The sequence below is a fragment of the Talpa occidentalis genome, unplaced genomic scaffold, assembly GCF_014898055.3.
Source record: "Talpa occidentalis isolate TD23 unplaced genomic scaffold, MPIMG_talOcc4v2.1 talOcc4.4, whole genome shotgun sequence".
Taxonomy (NCBI): Eukaryota; Metazoa; Chordata; class Mammalia; order Eulipotyphla; family Talpidae; genus Talpa; species Talpa occidentalis.
This window is the reverse complement of record NW_023604295.1, coordinates 129,029,408-129,052,673: the sequence shown is the minus strand read 5'-3', so window position 1 is coordinate 129,052,673 and position 23,266 is coordinate 129,029,408. Positions and strand designations below refer to the sequence as shown.

Genomic DNA, 23,266 nt, shown 5'->3' with positions numbered 1-23,266 from the left:
CACATCCACATTGACTAACAAGGATTATGTGAAAAACAACTAGACCGAATTGGGGTAATCTCCACAAACACTTATTGGATGGTTTTTTTTTTTTTCTCTTTACCTCACCCCGTCAAAATTCAAGTGCTCATGATCCCTCATCTCACAGTTGTTCTCTCATAGTTGTTCTCTCCTCTCCAGCTCTTTCCTAATGCTATTGTCTTCCATTTGGTGCTGCCAAGATAAACTGAGTAAGGTAAAAGCCTGTCACAGAAAATAAGTAACAAGTCAAGATTCTAACTCAACTCTGTCTTGAAATAGAGCTAGAAGTTTTAGAGACATAGTGGACAGCCAGGAAAAGAAAGAGTACATTTACTTAGAAAAGAAACTTAATAAGATCAAATGACAGATGAGAGGTATGAGAGGGAACTCTGGTTTAGACATGCTGGATATGGTCCCTGGGTCTAGACTATGTTTAGCTATTGCTGCCCTGTATGCCCTGTGTACACCTACATGTAGTGTCATATCTGAAATAGCTATTTAGGAGCTCCACACAACCTGGGATCACTGTGAATGACCAGCCACTAGGAATGAGTGCAGGACATGACAAATAAACAATATTTTCCAAGCATCCAAATCACTACTCCTGCATAAAGTCAGCCCTGACTAACCTCATTTATGAAATTCATTCTCTTACTGTAAATACTCTATGATGATGGATCATGTTTGCTTGGTTACTTCCTTGAATTGTTCATTAGTCTGTTCTCATGTGATGATCTTATCTCTTTTCCTACTTTCTAGGAAATTGAAAAGTTGTACAACTGAAAAATTTTACAATTCTGCATAACTACCTGAAATGTAGCAGGTATAATACCAGATACATAGGATTTTTATTCTTAGATTTGTGTTTTGTCCAGCAGATCCAAAGCTAATTTTATAGTGAAATAAAGGATTTTCATTACTTTGATTTGGTTTAAAGATTAGATCACTTAGAATAATTTATAATCCCAAATAATAATGATAGTCTTTCCCTAATATTTAATAACCAAAACTTGGGTGAAGTAAAATGATTGCTTCAAAGTGAAGAGAGACAAAATTACTCTCTTTATATAAATAAATTCCATCTGCATGAGCACAAATTATTTACAATGAAATTGTATTTGAATGAGAAAAGATATATACTTCATGATGCTTAGTCATTAGTATAAATAAGTTTTAAAACAGAATTTGACAATCAAGACATTTTCTTACCAAGTACTATCATTGCAATCCATTGTTTGCAAACTGCTTCTTTATTTAACTAGTGTTGTCCTTTTATTCTGTGGGGTGTTTAGCATTTAAGTTTTATGTATTTACTTTTAACACTTCAAGATGATATGACTACCTAATACCTCTGAACTACGACAATGGCGTCCTCTTTGAAAAGACCAAGCTACCATTAGAAATGGATCATGAAGCAAAAGTCATTAACTCATTTTAAAAAGGGCAGAGTCAAAGCATTACTGACAAACATTCTTCCCTGTATCCATTTGTCTTTATTAAATTATCACATTTAATACCTACCTCCATGCATGAGATCGCCTTCAGAAGCATGTCCCAAAGAAAAAGATTAAAACCACAGAAATTAAATTTATTTTTAGCTTTTACTTTGAAAAAACAATCTAATTCTCTTGTGGAGTATGAAAAAACAAACTAGTATTAATAATTCCCAGTGATAAAAACAATGATTCCAGAGTGGCTTGATTGGAAACATTTATGAACTCTTAAAAGAAGAAAACTGAATTTATAGAAACAATGATGAAAAAGGCAAGTTAGGGTCTTTTATATTTTCCTTAGTATTAGTTACAAAAGGACAACATGATCTGGACATTGCATCTTCTCCACATACCAAAAGGAAACATTATTGAAAATTAATGTTTAAATAATTGCAGCAATTGTAGGGACTGTCTCTTTGTGGGTAGACTTCCTGTTCTGACTTTTCAATTTCCATTTTAGAATGAGTTTCTGTCTTCAACATTCAAATTAGAATTTCTTATAATGAGTAAAGATAATCTTTGCTCTACAAATCCCCTTTTTGGAGAAAAACTGTAGAGTCAATTTTTAACACTATTTTCTTCTGTTCTATATCAGAAAATAAAATTTTGATGAATTTCTCTTCTCTGCTCTCTTAGCTATAGATATTTCACAAAATGAGACCAGAATCAGTTCTGGTGAGAGTATTGTCCAGTCATACAAAAAATCTACTTCAGAAATTTCAAAACAGAGAGGAGAAATATACCAAGTAGTGGTCTGTGTGTCTGTCCCACAGCTCACCCCAGGGAAGGAGGCTAAGTATGGCAGGTTTAGCTATGTAATAGTAATTTTTTTTTTAAAAAAGTTTGGGTTTAGTTATAATGGTCTCATCTCAGATATATGTACATAAAAATAAAAATGCAAGTATTCAAATATTTAGGGCCTCATGCAAGATAATCTGTTGTCATCTAAGCATAAATAGTGTCATGTTCAATTATAAACCAGAGACATTCTGCAGGGGAGGAGACTGGAGAGGGATCAGAGGGAGAGAGGGAGGAGCACAGGGGACTGAAGTGATGGTGCACAGGTGCATTGGGGAAGGAAATCCCATGGGGACTACACCTGAGGGGGTGGGGAGAAGCAAATATTGTTTAAATATAAATAATGTAAAAAAATAAAAATTTAAAAAAAGATGTCATGTTATAGCAAAGCTTATCACATAATTATGTCATTTAGAAAAACCACTGGATTTCACCTTTTACTTATTTTTTGTCATATTTTATTCTTGATTCTGATCTATTCATTCTTTTTCCCCCTTTTTCCCTCTTTCTTCCTCCCTCTCACCTTTTCCTTCTGCCTACTGACAATGCTCTTCATTTCTTCACCTTTTTTTCTTTCTCTTTTATGTAGAACTAGTCATGTTTTCAAACCCTTACAGTTACGAGAGGTCTTAGATGATCTGTAGCAGATTATCTCAGAGCAGCGCAGGGCCCCCAGGTGCCCCATGACAATCACTCCAGCAATGGCTCTCGCTGTCTGTCCTCTGAGCGCTCCATCAAATGCACCTTCTTGCTTCGAGCAGGTGCAGTCTCAGGTCCTGGGGTTCTCACATAAGCTGCATCCCACCCCTGCTGATGCTCCTGGTCCTTGCTCGGGACAACTGCGAGTCTCCTTTGATTGTTGCTAAATCCCTTCTTATCTCTACTGTGTGGGCTCTTCACCTAATTATGCTGTAGTGAGGATTCCTGTCAGTCAGCACCATGTGAATTTTGTAAGAATTGCCAAGATGTCTTTGATTTGAATTTGCTTAGTATAAATTTTCCAACCATTTATTTTCAGTTTTCCTGAGTATTTGTGTGTTTTATTTGTCGCTTCCAAGCAACATATTTCTTCATCCAATTAGGGAGTCTTGGTCTTTTAATTAGTAAGTTTACTCTGAGTTTTAATTGGTGCAATTACTATGGAATTAGAGCTTATTTCTGCCATCCTAATTCACATTTTCAATTTAAATGTTAATTATAATTATTGTTAAATTAAGACTTATTTCTACCATCTTGTATTTTTCCTTTAGTCTTCTTTTTTCATATCATCCCCCTCCTGTCCTCCTTTCAATGGAAGATAAGTTTCTCCTTCAGCTTTTTGCTACCTTTTTTATTTTACTGTCTCTGTCAGAGGATAAATATTCTTTTATGTCTTTATCAATTTTTAAAATATAAATGAATTTATATCTTCCTCCCATATAATATAATAAAATCTGGATTATTTATAGTTTAGATATATATAGCTTTTATAATATGCTACAAATGTGTGTGTATTAATAGTGTATATGGCATTTGTGTTGCTTCTTACTATTACACTATTATTATCTACTACTTTAGTTTCACACTCTTAACAAAATATTTTCCCTTTTTTTATCCTTTTACTTGCTTAAAAAAATAAGTTTTGCTAGGATATTTGTTCACACTTACAGATAAATTTTGGATCATACTATCTTTTAAATAAGAACAAGGTATTTATTCTCTTTGTCCAGAAATCCAAATTTTTGATCAAATTATAAAGAGAATTTCCTTTTTTCCCTAAATCACAAGATAAAAAAAAATTCATTAAATAACTTTTGGTTTCAGACATCCCTTGGTCTTTATTCATGTATCCTGTCTCAACTTTCAGTACTTATGCCCACTAACTATATTCTCCAGACATAATCTGTAAATACCTCTTGTCAGAGGAGAAAATAATCTAATAAAGGGATTTACATAAAGGCCTAAGTAAGAAGGATTTAATGAATTATCTTCTATAGTACAGTCAGTGCTAATTCAAAGAAGAAATTATCTAATGCTGGAATTTCAAGTACTAATATCAAATAAGCTATTAGAAGCAATTTTGGGAAAATGGCCTATTGGGACCCATACTAGAAATTTTATTATGTAAGGCATCTACTTATTCATTTTTTCATTTAGTTGAAAATAACTGAATTCTTGCTGTGTCAAATATTCTACTGGGAATGTAGCAATATAAAGATTTATGTTACTTACTCTGATTCCCAAACATGCTCATAATCTATAAAGCTAGTTAATGGCTTTATTGATATTTTCTCAAAATGTATCATCTCATTCACTTATAAGAGTGATCTCGTGATGAAGGTTGGCATTTTTATTCCAATGCATAGCTTTAGAGAAATTATTGGGTGTTACCTAAGGTCACACTGTTAGGAAGTAGAAGAATTTGTACTCAGATGCAGTTCTCCTGAATATGAGTCTCTCTCTCTTCGTGTGTGTGTGTGTGTGTGTGTACCATCATGCCTCTATAGTCAGAATCTAAATAAGCTATAATAAGTATCATAAGCACCAAAGTAGCAAAGACATTTGGATGAGGGCAACATTAATTATTTGCAATTTATTAGGAATGGCTTCAAAAATGAGAGACTTTTTTTTCAATTATAGAAAGATGAATGGATTTTAGTGAGTAAAGATGGTGGAAAGGACAGCTCAAACTGAAGTCAAGTCAGGGATGAGACGGCAGAGGTGGAAAAGGCCAGATCATATATTGGATAGGTCACATATCTAGGTTTTCTGAACCATGCAAATGTAATGATTTTGAAACTATTTAAAAGATAGGTTGGAACCAGATACAGTGAATTGAAAGTTTGTACTTTTCTCCATAAGCCAATAGTTCTCAGCCTTGGCTGAGAATCAGAATCAATTTTACAGCTTTTTTGAAATGTCCATTCCCTGGCAATACTCCCAGAGATTCTATTCATTAGCTCTTAGAGGCATGGACATCTGCATATTTTAAAACTCCTCCATTGATTCTGCTCTAGAGGCACAGTAGAGAGTCAGTGCCTTGGTGATTGAAGTATGGTCACCTCCCTGTGTGGTCTGAAGACTCTGTCAGTCTTCAAACTGTTACTGTCCAGGATGGGAAATTGAGAGTGAGAATATAAAAACTGTACGATTATTTGATGAAATGATTTTATATCTGTTGCAACACATACCTTAAAAAGTGGTGCTGTGTTTTGTAAGTATGTCCTTTTTTATTCTTCTGTAATTCATTGGTTGTATTTTACAAGGTACTGTTCCTTGTGAAAATTAAAAATAAAAAAAATACCTGCCCTCAACACAAACTGACTGTTGTGAAAACAATGTCATGAAAGTGGAACTATTTTAACATTAAAATGACATTGGCACATTGATAGATAAGAGCAGGTTCCAGTTAGAAGTCTGTGTGTTATGATGTGTCTGGATTCAGCTATGCCAATGGCAAAGCAAAGGAATCAAAGAATACGAGAAAGAGAAACTAGAAATTTTCAGTAGAAAGGTTGACAAATAAAGGATAAAATCTAAAATATTTTGATATTTCATGCCTGAGAGACTGAGAAAAGCTAAGTATTACTATCCAGGAGACAGGACTAATTATAATAAAGTAAAAATCAAAATCAACAAGCAACTATAAACCAGAGACACACTATGGTGGTGGGGGAAGGGAGGAGGGAGTAGGATCGAAACAAAGGGGGTGGGAATTGTATGGGGACTATAACCAAGATGAAAATGCATACACCGTGCAAAAATGAAAAATGATGTAAAAAATATATAAAATAAAATAAAATTTTAAAAAATGAGAAAAAAAAAAACTTTAATTTTGTATAGTTTTTTTGAATACCTTTTTATTTGCTAGGTAAGATGCTGCCTGATTTCATCAGTCATTTAATAAAACCAATTAGATATTTAATTTTAAAAAAAGAATATTTGGGGGGAACAGTGGGCTGGGAGTGGGGGTGAAGATGATGATTTTGACTTTATGCATGTAGAGTTGAAGATGTTCAAAGTAAATCCAAGCTGGGTGGGGACTAGCCTGAAGGAAGGGCCAATTCTACACTGTGACTCTGACTACACTGTGAGCTACTCTGAGCTACTACACTGTGACTCTACTGACTGTGAGCTCTGTTCACTGAGTTCCAGTGTCATCAACAGTTTATTGGAAACTGTGAATTTAGTAAAAGAAGAGAGAAGGGAACTAGCCCCTCAGATTTATATCATATTTTTCTTCCTTGATTTTATAAGAAAGTGACATTGAATAGAAACACATTATTTAAGAAACTGCTATGCTATTATTAAAAGATGAATCATGTTATGAAGAAGAATGTATCGGTCTTCCAGCATGGATAAAAGGGGTTATATGTATGTGTTATTTAACTCTGGCTACTTTAACAATTATTATTATTTCCTCTTTTTCAGGGAGGAAATCTACTCCATGGGGTGAGCTAACCTGCCTTGCATCCGAGCAATTTGCAGAGTAGGGATTGTTGTGTCCCGTTACACCATAACTTCCTTGAGAAGGAGGCTGTGCTGGGGTGGAGTGGAAGAAGATGCGTGTTTGTGTAATACTATGGGTGCCAAGGGGCTCAGGTGTCCAGGTGTGGGTGCCCCTGTTTCTGTGTTGCCCCAGGGAAATGAAAGCTAAATGTGTGATAATAGAATACTTCTGAGGCTTTCAGAAATGATGAGAAAACCCCATTTTCTGTAATCCATTGATTATTTTAAATCATTGTTCCTTCCAGACAAAATCCACTCTGTCAACTGCTCTTTTATAGACAGTATATCCCTGAGTTTCTTCCCCTCATCTTATTTCCCAAGCATCCATAATCTTACTTGCTTCCTTCCATTGTCATTTCTTCTTGGATATAAATATCTTGGTTTTTTATCTTACAAACATTTGCTTCATGTTCACCTTCACTTTTCTCTCCCTCTCTTCTTTCCCCAAGTGGCTAAGCTTCTGCTGCTGTTTATAAGAACTGGTATTTAACCATAAATCTGGAGTATTACTTCATAACATCTACAAGTTCCCAGATATTTACAAGAAATATGCCAACAATTAAATGACACTTTACTTCTTGGCACAAGTAGGGATTCCTGCCGCCCAGGCTCAGCCTGGCAGATAGAAGCAGAATTTTTAAGTGACCACTGCCAGCCTCTCTGTCTGATGGAAGCTACTCACTCCAGGTACCACTAACATGATCATCTAAATAAAACTCCATTTCTTATCATATGCCCATCAACTACAATGCTCCAAATTCTTCTTTCATAAAGAAGAAAAAAGGTAAAAATCATATGTTCATTAAAAGAGGTAAGACATAGAGATATAACTACAAAAATATTTTCAGAGTATAAGTTTCAGGAAATATGGTTAACTACCCAGTGTTTTAATTACCTTGAGGTTGGACCTTCAAACCAAAATTCATAATCTAATTAAGAAAGTCCATCATATAGACAGAATATAAAGCAGCATGCAATTAACATTTCCTTAAAATGAAATCAATGCAAGAACATTTTGATTTACTTTAATTATGCTGTTAATCCTGTACCTAATGCAGCAATGCCTGTGCATTAAAAAAAAAAAAATGTCCTTTAAAGGTTTCCCTCCAAATCGAAATAGGCTTGTACTTCTCCCACTGTAGCTGCTTGTAATGTACATAAAAATGAGAATAGCAAAGAATTCTCAATCTGTGGATATTATAAAATATAGATGACAGAAACCTGGCCCTGAATGCTCTCCCAAGAACAGTTTTCAGCAATCATACTACAAAGAGTTTTAAGGAGAGCACTTTGATCAACCTGTTTCATTCATCTCCGTGTACTTGAAAGAAAAGTCTCAGAAAGGGTGAAGAGTCAATATTCCTGAATTGCTAAATACAGATCTGCACTTGGCACCCAAGATTGCACATATTACAGCGCCATGAGCTCGCAAGACCTTTAGGAAGCAACTGTTTGTAAGCCTGGGGATGTGTACTCGGCACAGCAGTGCAAGCTAGAACATGACCAATCATCCTGACTGTGTACAAACTGCATGTGGCTGCTGGAGTTTAAATGTTCTAAAGGCAAAGATATTCTTTTCTAAAATCTGAGATGCGGAACAAATAAAGTGAAGAGAACTTGAAGGACCCCCTAATTCAATCATTTTATTTTAGAGGACACTTGTCATACCAGCAACTTAAGTGGTTTGTCAAAGTCCTACCTCAAGTCCTACATAAAATGGGCACCAAATCAGCTCTGATTCTTAGATCTTTGGAATTAAACTTTGGCATTTAACTAGTGAACATGAATAAGTTACTTCCCTGACCCCTGGTTTCCTCCTATGCAAGATGGAAACAGTAGGGCCTGTCTATCAGGATGGGGAGACCAAATAAAACTACATGGTGGAAAGCTTTGGTGGCCCCACTGTCCTAAGAGTCAGTCCCTGAGGTGACTTTTTTTTTCTAGATGGAGACTACAGAGCAAAATGGGTAGTAAAGTATTTTCAGATAATTGATCAAGAGGCAAAACTAGAAAAAGAACTTTCAGATATTCAAGATCATAAAGTTGGTGTCTTATCTAAACTACTCAAGCTAAGTTTTCATAGAAGCCCTTTAACTAATGTTTCATACTGCATTTTACTTTTTTGATGAAATAAGAGGAAGTTGCAATTACTCCACTAGAGTAAACAAATTCATTTATAAAGTTAAAAAAGTATTTTTATTTGCTTTTGTGAAGTATTTGTAGGACTTTCCTCTAAGAATGGCTTGAAAATGATGGGATCTGGGCTAACGGTCATTGAAGATGATAGGAAAGTTGGTCCATGAAAAGGTTTTAACAAGAAGTGAGCAGATGCTAAGTTGATAACTGATCATATTTCATGGGTCTTGCTTCTTCAATACAGCAATTCGTCCACAATAAAGATTATTTTTCATTACATTTAGTGTGTCTCCTTTAACTAAATTCTCAGAAATGAAATTACCTAGGATTTCATGTAGGTGACAATTTGCTTACCTAAAGCCTATTTGTGAGTATGCTGAGTCTTCATTTTTAAAATCATGATCATGGATATTGAAATGAATGTAATTTTATATAACAGATTTTTTAAATCAATTTTTCATACTTTTGAAATTACAATAAATACCAATAAATGATGCGTATAAGCCAATGTGTGTGTATTCTTTTTGCTTTTGATATCATTAGCTAATTGCTTGCTAAAGATTCATTACTACCAGTGACATATGAGTAATCTGTTTTGTTAGAATCACATATTATTACATTAAATGCAAACTTAATGGATATAAGATAGTATCTTTTAGAGCTGAATACAAAGTATTTTCTCATATATTTGCCATGTTCAATTTCTTTTTTGTGAATAGGTTTATATTTTTGCTAGTTCATCCCAATGGCATTTTCTGATTATAGACTGCTGGTGTGTCACACCAGACTCTCCAATTATACCAGCAGGATGAAAAGGAGTATTACAGGGGTAAGATAGTCATTAATATTCATAGAAATACCACCATCCTGGTTCCTTATTCTCCAGGGCATTAAAGCTTAGTGAAAGACAAGGGGATTCTTAGAAGATCTTCTTGGGGAAAGGAAATAATTTTCTATATTTTGTAAAATATGCAGTATTTATGTATACAATGTACATCAAAGATGGAAAAAAGTGTATTTTCCATCTTTTCTGTAATGTACTTCTGATATATTTTAGCAATCTTGGGATTATTGGCTTTTCTCATAGAAAGTCAAATATGACATTAATAGCATCTTGCCAAAAGTAAAGTAAAATTTTTCTGTGAAAGAACACTAAAACAGAGAAAGAAAATTCTTTTATAGTTATTGGAAATTCTGCTTTCTTGAGGAGAGTTTGGGTTTTTATTATTCAACATAAATTTGCCTTTTTCTAAAAGTAAAGATAAGCTTTACATCTAAATAAGAGGCACTTTTAGGGAAACATTCAAATATTGAGACACTGCAAATATTAAAAGCAAGTATCACAGAAAAATGTAAAACAATGTAGAAAGGATGGCCAAGGATAGCTACAAAAAATGGTTAGAAAGACATTTCACAACAATACCCAGACAGTATAGACATTTAGTTGTAGAGATCATAGGGCAGGAAATATATAATCAAAATCAGTGATATTTACCAAACATTTGAATCTTAGATAATAATATATTTCTACACAAATGAACCCTGCAATTATCCCTATATGACGGCTGCCAAATTGGCCTGGCAGGAAATTTGGCTGACAAGATGTACTACAGTTCATCCATTTAGTTTAAGCAAACAAGAAGGACTAAAATTACCAGCCTCAGGACATATTTGATATACAAAGAGCTATTTAGATTATTCCATATTGTCTCCTGTTGGGATATGCTCATGTTTCTGTAACTCTGGACAAGGGTACAATCATCGAGGCTTTACTTCAGTATAGCTGGTCTGACACAGAACCGTTATTTGCAAAGGGCACTATACTTTCAAAAATAAAGAACAAGAAGAGAATTAACATTTTAAGGGTTGTTTCTTTTTTAATGGATTACATTAATTTTCTATGCCTGTGTAGTTGACAGATGTGTAATTTGAAAAAGGCAAAAATAAATTGCCACTGGAATAAGTCATATAGAGAAATTTGATTGTTAAAAATATGGTACAGTTAATGCTGATTTGAAACCTCTAAAAACAGACTGGAAAATTCAAATTATTTTTAAATAAAACATTACATTTTCTGTGACAAATTTGTGTCATATAAACATCAGTCACTGTAGGCCTGTCCTTCAGTCATATCACAGAAATCTCAGTCATTTTTTTTTTTTTTTGGTATGTCCTTCAGTAATAGATATAAGGTCAGCAGTTTAGTATGTTATTCTGAATGTAATGGTTGTTTCCAATTTATTCCTTTCTCATCTAATGATAATTCTTATTAATGTAAGTTATGTGGAATAGATGGATTCAGGCCAATCATAAGGTCCCTTGACTGTTGTTATGAAATATGCTCAACTTCATAAAGATGGAAAGTCATATCTGGAAATTCCGAGGGTATCTTCAACTTGGAAGTTAACTTCTTCAAGTAAATTAGAATTGTCCTTAGCAAATGGTAAAGGACCTCACTAAATGAAATGCATGATTAATTCACACTGACATAAATGCATTTCTTTATGCCCCAATCTGTTCATTTTTAAAATGAAATTGGATTAGATGATCTAATCCTGTCTTCCAGTGATTAAAAAAATATAAATATGTGCTTTCTTATAGATATTATTTGATATAAAATTAGACCAATTCTAAACAAATGGTAAAGAAAATAAAACGTGCATATAGCTCCCTGATGAAATTCCAGGACAGGTATAAGAGAGGTAGTTCACTAATATTTAACAAAAATTAAAATAATAATGATAATAGCAACTTAGCAAGGATTGCCTGAGATTTCATGAAACAACAGATTTTTTAAAGCAAGGCAATGGAACTAAATAATAAAGAAAAATGTTGGAAATATTACATGGGCCCAGGTTGTTTTCAAGATATTTGAAGATTTTTTCATATGATGAGTGGAAAATGTGGATAGTGAAGATTTGAGACAAAAAGATTGATTATTGGTTTCCTAACCAAGTTGGAGTTCGCTATTGAGTTGAAGTATTTATTATTGTTTCAACTATATTCTTCTGAAATTTTTAGCCATGGTCCTGATCCAGTTGGCATTTGTTAAGTCACTAACTTGAAGATATAGAGCATCAAATTTATAAATCATTTAAATCAAAGGAGGCATGACCGACTGTACACCCACTGGCTATATCATGATTCTAAATGTTTACAAGGCTAAAATGATGAAATATAGATGGAATAAAGAAAAACTTTTCCTAGCAATAAAAAGGAAAAAAATTAAAAATTAAAATCCTAGCTATCATTCATCCCTATGAATAAAACATAGAACTTGAGTCATCCTGAACTAGCTCAGTAGGAGTCAGTGGTGTGATCGGCTGTTCTTCCTCCTCTTCCAAAACTACTGCAATTTAAACTAAACTAGTTACAACATACAAGCTAGTGGCCAAAAATAAAGAAGGATATAAAGGGACTTATTTAGTTAGTCTGCATCTGGAAATCTATCTTTATACCTGGTTGCCATATTTAAAAGATAATGGTTACCTTTTTAGTACCAGTTACCATACTTAAAACCATGTTCAAGACATTTGTAGACATGAGATAATTTTAAGTATGGGGAGTCTAAAGGAACTGAAGAAACAGAAAATGTTTTTAGGCAAGAAATTTAAGGTATCTGCACCTTAAATTTAAGGTTTCAATCTCTTTGGAGAGCATGTAAACCATGACTGTGAACTATAACTGTATAAATTCTTGTAGGATTATCTCTTAGGAAAAAAAAATTGACATTTACTTTTTGTACTGTCTTTTATACTTTTAATAGACATGTAAAAAAGAATATGAGGATTTTTTTTCACACCCACTGTTTTTATAATCAGGAAATGAGAGAAATAGCAAAATGAGAAGTTTAATCAACAAAACATTCTAATAGGATTCATTTTCTCCAGGATTATTCATCTTTGTGTATTCAGCATCAAATGTATTGGCAGGTAAGTGGTAAATATTCAATAAATACTGGTTAAATAAATGAATAATGAAAGAATGAATATATAAGTATAGAGTGAATGATTTGTGAGGGCCCAGCCATTGGACATGTCCCCGTCAAGGTTAGACAACTATCATGGACTACAGAGAAAGGATTCTGGAAAAAAACTAATGGGTCCAGATAACCCCTAACATGCCTTTTAAACATATGTTTACTTAAGAGATAAAATAAGAGCAAACTCCTATGGTTTTGATTATTATAGTTAAAGCATTAGACCTTATTCAAAGAAGCTTGGAAAACAAAATGGATACTGTTATCTATCAAGGGGATACAGAGCATGATATAAAAATATAAAGGGTAAGATTTCTGGTAAATAAAAGCTTGGTAAAGCATTTCTGCATATGTAAGTAGATTATGCCAATTTAATTTTACTTTAAAAATTTAGAATGGCCTTCAGAAAAGAAATAAAACATCTAGTTTGAATATCAATGCACTATTCCATTTTTGTCATGAGCTTCTGAATCCTTTGTACAGTTTTAGCAATATACATAACAATTAAATTACAACATTGTACAATAATATTTGTGTATTTCATTTGGGATCCTAACTTACCTATGTTGCTTTAATAAATTTTAAATTGGAATTAAGCTTTTATTCTTAGGGAAATGACTGCTGTGAGTAAGTAGCTCCTTATATTTCATACTTGTTTGAGTTTTTTTATTATAAATACTTTAATGCTCTAATTCAAATGTACTATTATTCTTATTTTTCTTAATAGAGAAAAAAATTTTTGAAGTGTTTAAACAAAACATATTACAGACAGAGGTGATATATGTAGATAAACAAAGGCATTAGCCTTACCCTGGAGGCCCTGAAAGGATTTATTTTTAAGCATATTATTGATAGTTACATGGGTTCGGATACACAAAGCATAATGATTATAATTTACATGAATAATAAAAACTTAGGTAACCTGAGGAGTTTTAGAAGAACATAATTATGTAAAAAATAAAAGACTGATGTGACATACACATATACATTTTTAATGGTGTTGTCTTTTGCTGGTGGAACTATGGGTGATTTTTCCCCATTCTCGCTACATTTTTATAATGAGCATAAACTATTTTAATAAAAGGTAAAAACAGTACATTTTATTTTTTTGAAAAATATTTTTGAAAAAGTAACAGCAATGTAGTGTTGAAAAACAAAAGGTAATTCTATGCTAACTATAAAAATATTGTTTAGCTCAGACCTTTCTGTCATACTAATAAACACATCTCTAATTATATATCTTAAGGGTACCTGGGTAAACAATACTAGAAAATGAATTATTTTACTAAACTGAATGCTCCAAATAAGTGAAATTGTATTTTGAAATAGTAAAATAGTTGGCAAATTAAATTAATGCACAAAATTTGTTTTTCTTCTAAATCATTTTAAGACCTTTCTTACTTCTTAAAAATTTATTGAGGTGACAGTGAATTTATAACACTATATAAATTTTAACAATACAACTTCACACCTCTTCAAATGTATGATAATATCCACCCCCACCAACCAATATAATAACCTAATAACCGCTAATAACCCAATATCCAATCAACCTCCATCTACCAGCTCCTCCCATTCCCCACACCCTTTCTCCTCTGGTTGCCACCATTTTGTTAGTAAACTCACAGGATAAGGGTGTCTTGTTTTTCTTGATCCTTTGAGTCATTCCTTTATATTCCACATTTATGAGTAAAATCACCTGGTACTGATCTCTTTTTGACTTATTTTGTTTAGCATAATCATATGTTCCATCCATATTGCTGAACATGGTAGTATTTCATATTTTTTGCAGGTGAATAGTATTTTTCCATCTTCTTTATCCATTCATGTGTTGATAGGCACATAGGTTATTTACATGTTTTGACTATTATGACTACTACTGCAGTGCACTTAACTTTTGATCAGTGTTCTCATGCTCTTTAGATAAATACATAGAAGTGGAATTGCTGGATCATATGGTAGTACCATTTTCAATTTTTTGAAGACCCTTTATATTGTTTTCCATAGAGACTAAACCAATTTACATTCCACCAACAGTGTATAAGAGTTCCTTTTTTCTCCACACCCTCAACAACATTTGCTATTTCTGATCTTTGTGATATAGTCCAGTCTTACAGGTGTGAGAGGATATCTCATTATAGGTTTGATTTGCATTATTTTCCTAATAATAACTATCACTGAACACTTTTTTTTCATGTTTGTATTGGCCATCTGCATGTCTTCTTTGGAGAAATGTCTATTCTGCTCATTTTTTATATTTTGCTTGTATTTCTGTTGCCATTGACGTCAAATCCCCAATCTCCAAGACTTATGTCAATGAGCATATGTCCTATGTTTTCTTTTAATTAATTTATAGCTTCAGGTCATACATGCAAGTCTTTAGTTTTGAATTAACTTTTGTGTATGGTATAAAGCAGTAGTTTTGTTTCACTCTTTTGCATTCGGCTGTTTAGTTTTCCAACACCATTTATTGAAGAAACTTTTCTTTCTCCATGGAGAATATACTAAGAAGTTAAAGAAAAAAATCCAAGAGTACATAGTGTCCTATAAACAAAGTGAAGAAATTTTGCAAAGAAGGAAAAACTGAAAACTGTCATATACTGCTAAGAGATTGAATAGTGTATCTCTATCAGCATGCCCACTACTTTGATTTACAGAATCTGAACTGAAAGTTTCACACTTCAGATTTATTTTTTTATCTTTTTTAAAAAAGATTTATTTATTTATGCATACAAGAGCTGGGGTACAGGCCAGAGGTGTGTGAGGTAAGACGACTCACCAGAGACAGAGTTGGGGACAGAAAAAGCAGATTGACCGAAGTACACTGCTGAGGGGAGCAGCGGGCGAGTCAGGAGAGGTCTGCTGCGCCATGTATGTTGCTCCCTGGCTGGCTGGGAATCCAACTTGTGCTGCAATGGCTGTGGATTGCTTCATAGGTTATGTCTTAACCCTTGTGCCACCAAGGAAACCCCACACTTCAGATTAGTACTTCAAGTATCTAATAGTTAGTTACATATCTTTTTCATCTCCTAAATTCTTTCTTCCAAACTCACTTTTCATGATCCAAGAAATAGAACTCAATCCAGAAATAAACACATATATAAAATGAATTGATTATTGACAAAGATGCCAAAGTAATTCGACATGGAAAGAATATTTTTTGTGTGTTGGAACAACAGGATAACTTCATGCAAAAAGAGAAATTTAACACTTTATTCACATAACACACAAAAACTAACTAATAATAAGCATAAATCTAGGTATAAAAGCTAAGACTACAAAAGTTCTTTAAAAAAAACAGAGAATTGTGTGTGTGTGTGTGTGTGTGTGTTTGTGTGTGTGTGAACTGCCATTAGGAAAAGAGTAGATGTGAGACTAAAAGTACAATCCATAAGAGAAAAAATGATAAATTAATCTTCATGAAAATTAAAAATCTTTCTGTTTTCAAAATACATTATAAGAAAATAAAAGGACAAACATTGGTAGAACAGGAGAAGATTTTGCTTAGCAAAATAAATCAGAAGGAGAAAGATACTGGATGTGTCACTTGTAAATGGAATATGGAGCAACCAAACAAGGGTCAGTAAAGGCCAAACTAACAAAAAACCCTAGAAAGCTGACGATAAAACTGAGGCTATCAGGAGGAGAGGAGGAGGAGGGAAGGATAAGAACAAAGTAGGGAAGAACACAATGGACTATGGATATGGACTGGGTAGTGGGTGTTGAGTTATAACGACACCTGAAGGAACAGATCCTATACCTATAAAACAAAACAATGATATAAACCAATGTAACCTATATAAAAATATAGTAACCCCAGTCTAATCATGAGAAAGACACCAGACAATTCCAGAAAAAAGCACTGTATTACACAAGATTACTTTCTAAATTAGTGATAACTGACTTCTCTATAAGGTGGTGTTATAAGTCACATTTATTTTATTTTTGAATGAGGTAATGTTAGTTTACAACACTATATATGTCATAGGAAAACAAGTTCACATTTCTTTGGTTTGCTTTTGTCTATTCTTTTGCTGTGTTTCTCTATATTCTACCGATGAATGAAATCATCCTGTATTTGTCTTTCTCCTTCTGACTTAATTTGTCTAGCGTAATCAGCTCCAATACCATCCATGCTGCAGATAGCAAGAATGGCATTCTTCTATATGTGTCTAATATATCTTCTTTATCCACTAATCTTACATTGGACACGTAGGTTGTTTCCATAACTTGGCTATTGTAAATAGTGCTGCAGTGAACACAGCAGTGCATATATCCCTTCAAATAAGCATATTCTAAGAGATATTTTAACAAAACCTCCATGTTTCAACACCAAATAGGCATAAATATCTAGCAGTTTAATCCCCATGAATATACAATATTTTGGTCCATACTTCTCTATTGTCATTGCTTAAATATTTTGTTGATGCAAAATAAAATGCCTCGTTTTTTTGAAAAAAAAAAGCCCAAATTTTGGAACTAAAATATAAAAAGGGTCACCTAAGCAGCATACCGATTAGTGACCTGCTATTTGAAAAACAAACAACAACTACAAACCCAAATCAAAGTGGACAACTAATATTTCTGTGTTGACAATGGTTTGTGGCATCAACACGGAAGATAATAGAATAGAATATGGGCATTTGTCAACATTCGGCTAGATAACAGCAAGAAAACTTCATTCTGCCTTCATCACATTTACTACAGGCATCTCTTAAGGGCCACAACCATAAATAAACGGGTGCCAAGAGAAAAGTGGCTTTTAATATGAAAGTATTGTGCTATTTCTGATGTCCATGTAAAGAGAGAACTGAGGTTTTCTCTTTTGAAGGAATAAGGTAGTTCAAGCTTCAATGTTTCTCTTTGTTTAAAATTGAGCTAATTTAAACAAATGGACCATGACATAAAACTATCATTTTGAGCACTCCAGAGGTAGTTCTTTAACTCCAAAACTAGACTCCCTTAAGCTCTCTAAAATCATGAGATTGTTGGAAAGCCTTGAAGTACGTGTCCGATTCTGATGAGAGCAATATATGAAGTGGAAAGAGAAGAAAATTGTTGAACTTAATAGAAAGTGTAATATGGAAAAAAAAAGTAACGATCACCTAACCAAGGTTGTAAACATTAAACACAGATTTTTGTATCCCAGTTCCTGAAAAAATTCTTAATTATTTGTGTATATGCTACTGTCACTTGACAGACTTAAATCTAAACACAAGTGGTTTTATTTGGTTAATATTAGGGAGTGAATCAAAGTTGAATCCAGAGCGAACTTTAATCTTGCTTGCTTTTTTCTTCATGAACTCAAGGAGTCTTCATTTAAAAATCACTCAAGACCAGAGAGAAGGTAGAAATAAATCAGCCCTCTTTACCCATTGTTTGGCAAATGACACTTTGCTTGAGGTTTTCCCATGAGATCAAAGGACAGGCAATGATCTCACACCAAAAGCATTCATAATGACTCATGTCAGTGTAATGAGCACCAAAGGAAGTGATGATCATTTATTTCTTATAGATGGTTGCCCAGTTTTCCAGTGTTAGCACATCACTATTTGCTTTTGAAGAGTAAGGATTTCTGATAAAAGAAGAAAGGGCTGCTTTTCTATTTCTGATAATGCTATGCACCCAGGTTGAACACATCATAAGATTGAAGCCATGTGTCTTCACTACTTTGCCTTTTTAACTGTCTTCTTGGCCTGTTGAAAGCTTCACCACCCCCCACGAATACTCAGACTGCATTCCTAGGTTTTCCTGCTCCTACCTGCTACCCTTTGGGCTAAATAACATCTCTGCTCTTCTGTCATAGAGCTATTCCTTACACAAAATTACCATCTTGCTGTCATCGCTGAGTCTGCCAGCAAACCAGGCCTAAGGCTTCTGGTGTGCTTATAGTTAAAATTTGCAAAATATTTTAGGATGAAAAGGAAGACTTTTAAGCTTTTGATGCTACATTCAGCATTGAACAATTTTGGCAAAACAACTATTTGAAATTTGCCTACTCTTCAATTCAGGAGCAACTCTGATGATCCATGATTTTAATGAGTTGAGAGTTCAAAGATGGAAATGAACTTGTTTTTTTCCCAAACAATTCTGTTGTAAAGGAGGAGTATTAGCTATTCCTTGATACTTCTTGCCAATTAAGTCATACTTGAATTGTTCTTGCCTATGTGATGTGAATGTCTAAAAATGCCAAAGGACTCATCCATTTATTTCCAGAATTTGCAAAAACCACAAACTTCTCTGCAGAAAGTTCGGCTCCCACAGGAATTCACATAATTCTGTGGTATACCATTAACTTGAAATGGCCCCAACCACTTTCTTAAAATGCCATGATGTGATCTATATTTGTGGTAACCTTCTACTTGAAGTATGGGTACAGTAAGAAATATAAATATATACTTAATAATAACTTGCTAGCTTGAAATTGAGTGCTTTGCATATGTGACACTGGATATATGAAGGAGTTCTGATTTTTGTGCAAGGAAAAAAAAGTCTTAAGTGCATTATTTCAGGTAGCTAGATAATGTCAGATTTTAGTAACATAAATTTCAACTTAGAGATATACAATAAATCATATAGCATTCTGATTTTTGAGTTTATTACTTGGGCAATGGAGAAAAAGTTTTGATTGTGAGATCAAAATATATCTAAGGGACATTGTATAAGAAAATTCCCCAGGAAATCATTTAATGGCCACTAGTAATGACACTGCGTATGTGGACATAAAGTATGAAAGGGTCCAGAACAACAGCAAGTGTTCATTCTGTATTATGAGTTTTTTTCTAACTTGGAATCCTAAAGCCTGTTTTTTTCTTTTCAGTTATTTCCTATAATATGACATTTAAAAACTTACCCTCATAGTTAATTTCCAATATATACGATGCATGACCTCCTCCTAACTTTGCAGTGTTCAATTTGAGGTTTCTGGGTAAGGACATCAGTATGGCTGACATGTTGCTTTCAAGAGTTAAATAGCACCCACCATCATCAAAGGCAGCTTGATTATTTTCAAAGAAGGAGGGATTACTAAAGACAAATATCTCTTTTAATTTAAAAGATAATTTCTACTTTTTTGTGATTATGATAGTTTAGGCTGCAATATTATCCCTTTACTTTCAAATTGGTTTTGCTAAGTTAAAAATGGTGCTTTGTTTCTTCAGGTAGCAATGACTGGGCAAAGTGCTTGAAACCTGTGCTTTTTTTGTTTGAGTTTTATACAGTAATGTTTGCCATCATCCTACCCTCTGGGCAGATAATTGCCAACCATGCTCTTGTTGTCTAATCTCTATATTTTAAAATATGCTGCCTCTTATATGCAAATAAACCATCCTAATTTTTTAAAGAATAACTTGCTGGATTTTAATTTGTATGAAGAAATATAATGAACTTTCCATGACTTCTAAAATATTTCTTAGATTTTGGCCATTTATTGTACGGTAATAGCAAAAACTTTAGCTACCTATTTTGGGATCTTGCCTTCAAAATTACAGGAGTTTGGGGTCTCCCTGGTGGCGCAAGGGGTTAAGACACAACCTATGAAGCTACCCACAGCCACTGCAGCATGAGTTTGATTCCTGGCCAGAAAACTACCCACATGGCATGGCAGACCTCTCCCAACTCGCCTGCTGCTCCCCTCAGCAGTGTATTTCAGTCAATCTGCCTATTCTGTTCCCCACTCTGTCTCTGGTGAATCCTCACCCCCCCACTCCCCCCCACACACCTCTGGCCTGTACCTTAGTTCTTGTATGCATAAATAAATAAATCTTAAAAAAATTACTGGAGTTTCTGACTTTTACTTATTACTTCATTTTTTTATTTTACAACCCCCATAAATATGTTTGGTATTTATGTTCATTGTCTCTACTCATTTTTTATGTGTGGAATACAAATAATTTAGTTATTCCAGAAAGCAATTAAACTATTCTTCATTTGTTTTTGCTATTTTGTGAGCATTTTAATACCATTTTATCAATTAAGTATTTTTCTTCTTATACCACATTATAGTATTGACAATTATTATGTTTTACTATAAAGCATACATCAATAATTTAGGCTACTCTAACTAATTCAAAGTCCCTATTCAAAAAGTTCACTCTTTGCTTCAGATTATTTTTCAAAATAGACAAAACAGCTTTCCTAGAACTATATGGCTTTTGTACCAAACTACTAAACATATGACATATAACATACTCATAAAACTTTCTGTCTATGCTAATATGGCTTTACTATTCATGTATCTTCTCAATAACTTACTCTTCTTAGAAACACTTTCTAAAAAGAGGCACATATTGGAAATATTTATTTTCATTTGAGAAATTTCCCCAAGATCCACTTAAAGAACATTAACTACTCATATTTCAGTAAGTAGACCCAAAAGATTATAATTTGTATGAAGAATTAAGGTGAGTTTTTTCATGACTTCTAAAATATTTCTTAGATTCTGGCCATTTATTATATGGTAACAACAGCTAGCCTCAAAAGACTGCTCATTTTCCAAGACTAGAGAAACTCTTACCTCCAAACCCTTACCTCATTGTGCCCCCCATCCTAAATTATCATGAACTCTACTCAATCCGTATAAATTCACTAAAAAGACCATCTTAATTTAATCACTTTGAAATCCTTATAAATATCATAGCTGTTCTCTTCCCAAAAGTTACTAAAATAACTTCCAACATGTTATTCAAAGTCACAATATTCTTTATTCCAATAAGCAATAAACTGAGCTTTGCTTAAGCAAGAAGTTATTTTTAGGAAGCATGATAAATTAAACAGATAGATTGATAGGCAGATGATAGACAGAGAGAATGATAAGAAAGAGAGATAGATATAGATGATAGATTAGACAGATAGACGACTGATAAATAGATATGCAGGTATACATGTTCATAAAGGTAGCGTTTCTGACAAAACATCAGATATTGCTAGAACACAGAGCATTTTACAATGGAGCAGGAGTTGGGCCAAATCCACCCTACCCCATTACATTGTTTATGGCTCCTTTGGTACCACAGCAGCTGAGTTGACACAGTATGGCCCAACAAGCCTAAATGGATAATCTGAATATTTACTGATAAATTTTTCACTACTGCTTTATAGAAAGTGATTTAACCTGTTTTCATGTCAGTGGAAAATGATAACTAAAACTTCCATTACTTGGTCCACTTTCATAGTCATTACAAATGTTCATATTTCAATTTACCCACAGTGAAATCTCCAGGGTTTTGCTAACCTTGTATCAAAGTAGAGAGTAGGCCAAATGGTAGGGCATTTAGTGAATTAATGTGTAACTTATGTTTAGAAATGCACTTCTTGTTTATTAGATATACATTGTACAGAAAACAGACTGAAATTAATATTGTTTTCTGTATGTTTTATGATAAAATTTCCCACTGGAGTCATCAATAATAGTATAACCTTCTTTTAAGGCAAGTGAAGATATTAAGAAATTTTATTAGTCTGTAACCCATTCATTTTACTTCCTAAGATTTATGAATGGGGAGATATAGATAAATTCCCTCTATTTATGCCATTTGCAAATCAAGTATAAATGAAAGTCTTTCTTTTTTCATAGTTGAGTGTATAAGAGGGCCTCCCTGGTGGCGCAGGGGTTAAAGTCTCAGTGCTATCAAGCTATAGTCAGCCACTGAGGCATAAATTCAATCCCTGGCCAGGAAGCTAACCCACATGGCACAGCAGACCTCTCCTGTCTCACCTGCTGCTCCCCTCAGCAGTGTATTTCAGAAGATCTGCCTGTTCTGCTCCCCACTCTGTTTCTGGTGAATCCTCTCACCACCACCACCACCCCCGCCCAGCATCTCTAGGCTACACCCCAATTCTTGCATGTATAAATAAATAAAAGTAAATTTTTTTTTTTAAAAAGGGTTTATAAGAGCTCAGATTCATTCTGGTGACAGGATATAAGACTGACAGATCAAGGTATGGTGCTACCTTGGTGAAAGAACTTGTCAGGTTCTATAGTAGAATATGAAAGTGAAATTTCTAGAACTATATTATTATACAAATAAATATTCACTGGTCCCAAGTCCAAACTGTTTTTCTTTTCCCACCTGAGTAAAAAATGATTTGATAAAAACTTCACAGATTTGGAGTATAAACAATGATATTGAATTAGTATGTCACTTCTTTAATGACCAACCATTGTACTGTTTCATAATCCTAGACAAAAAGCCACAGAGATGGTCATCTCCACTTTACTAAGAATTTCTGCTGTTCATAGTACTTCTTCCTAGGAAGTTCTATCTTATTAAACAATTAGCTACCCAGGTTGCCTTTTCTATGTGCTTACTAAGCAAGCCCTCTCTGGTTGAATTGGGAATCTAGTGAATAA

At 33.7% G+C, this 23,266-nt stretch overlaps 1 long non-coding RNA gene across 1 annotated transcript in view; it reads right to left on the bottom strand.

Moving 5' to 3' along the window:
• Nucleotides 1-23,266, bottom strand: part of LOC129146792 (uncharacterized) — a 173,997-nt gene that overhangs the window by 53,401 nt on the left and 97,330 nt on the right. The window lies entirely within an intron of this gene.